Raw genomic sequence first — 2,284 nt, forward strand, 5'->3', positions numbered from 1 at the left:
AGTTATTTAATATCATCATTCTTCACTCTCAAACTCTTACTTATTCACACTGTTTTATCTCGATTTTCAAGATATTCTAAGATAATATTTTACACTCCACCTAATACATATATAACTTTTGAAAATTTCGTACCCTTATTCTCACTTTAATTCAAGTTTTCCCTTTTATTTTTTCATAAACTATTATTGAATTCACACCTGAATTAAGTCCAATGAGATTCTTTTTCTAAATTAAGTTTAATAATGCATCTTTTTTTATCTTTTATTAGTCATCATGAGATGTTTTTATTGAGTGCATATAATAAATATTTTTTACTAAAATATATTATAAATAAAAATAAATATAATAGACCAATACATCAGATTTAAAAAAAAAAAAAAGGAACGAAAACTAACTTAGAGATATCACATTATCACAAGCCGCAATTTATGTATTAAAAAAAGCCTTTTTCTTATATTAGTATAGATCAACATATCTGATTATTTGCCTAAATAAATACATAAAGAAAAAAAATTCCAAAAATATTAAATTTATTTTAAAAAATTATCTAAGAATTTAACTACGAATCCAAATAAATTTGTCTTATTTAAAGGGTATTTATTTTCCAAACTAATAAATATATTATATCTTATTTTAAGAATAATTTACAAATATTTTTATTAAAATAAAATTGTAAAACTTGTAAGATATTAATAATAATAATTTAATAATTAATATAATCAAAATTGAATGAGTTTGTTCAAATCTAAAAAAAAATTTAAAAACTATTAGTCCTTTTTCACATAAATTCATAAACTCTTAATATTTTATTTCTTTTATTTTATAAACTCATTTCATAAAAGAAAAAGTAAATTAATTCTACACCTTAAATTCCAAATACAGTGTAGTGTGGCAGTTATATAGTGGACCAGCCTTATCTCAATCTCTTTATGGGACCGTTCATCAGAACCGTTAATGGTCCACACGAAAAAAGGTGCTGAATTTGTGATCTCCTTATATTTTTCTCAAGTTCTAAATCCAGAGTTCTTGCAATGATTATATATATTACAGTTATTTCCTGTATGTTGGGCCCTAATGGGCCCCACCTTTTTCATAAGTTCTCGTTTTAATTTATAGTATACTAGTTATTGTGGCACGTCATCTCTGTGTGCATATAAAAAATAATATTTTTATGTTTTTAAATAATTATTATAAATAAGAGTAAAATATAAAAATTAATATGTTACATTAAAAAAAGAAAAAATAAAGAAAATTAATTTATCAGTTTATATCAAATTTAAAAATTAAATGGGTTAATGGGTTAATTGTATAATGGGTTAATTTGATGCAACAAAAATGTATCGATCCACATATTCAGATCAAATTTGTCTAAAAACTCATTGTTTGATATTATAAATATGTATTTCTCTTCAATAATAAGATCATTCGCGTGAAAGTGAGCCATATTATTTGCTGTGTGAAATGTTAAATGTGCTTGGTGCTAATTGTTGTGTGTTATGCTTTGTGCTTGAGATATCACCTTCCTAATGTTGTTGCTAGCATCTTTTTTGTAGGAAAAATTAATGGTAATGATGTTTGCCAGATCCGACCCCTTGGGCCTGGTTCCTTTTTTATGGGTCCTGGTCCAAGGAGGAATATGTTAGAAATTATTGGCCCAGGACAATTTATGGTAGGCCCAAAACCCACGGCCCAATTTCTCATTCACTTGGATGGCAGCTCGGTCCACCAGCCCGCGACCCGACCCACTTCCCCTGACCCAGCTACTTAACCCTAACCCATATTCCTTTCCCCCTGATTCCTTCGGCCCCTGTTTCTCTTCATCTTCCTCATCCCTTCTCTCTCTCTCTCTCTCCCTTGTTTCTCTAAACCGCCATTTCATGGCCTCAAAAAAATCACCATCGCCTTCATATTCAATGTTCGACCACTATAAATCCCTGCTCTCTTTGTTCTGGTTTGTACGAACAACTCGATAAAACAATACTAGAACCTCAAAAATCTCCTTTGTTCTTTATGAACGAATCTGTGATCCTTAGTGGTGTTGGTTGGTACTATTTTCTAGTAAAACTTGCAACCGGTGAGTGAGCTGCCGGCTTGAGTGGCTGCAGGAGATCCTTCACTAGATTTGGCCTCTGAGCCTAAAATACTTACTATTGTTGTTCTTGCACATATTTATAAAATCATTCATTAAATCTATAACTTTTAGTTTATTTTTTGCATTTTATAGTTTGTATATTTAAGGGTTTTTATAACCCAATTTTATTGTAATAGTTGTGTTAGGGATCA

Source organism: Sesamum indicum, linkage group LG5 (assembly GCF_000512975.1).
Source record: "Sesamum indicum cultivar Zhongzhi No. 13 linkage group LG5, S_indicum_v1.0, whole genome shotgun sequence".
Lineage (NCBI taxonomy): Eukaryota > Viridiplantae > Streptophyta > Magnoliopsida > Lamiales > Pedaliaceae > Sesamum > Sesamum indicum.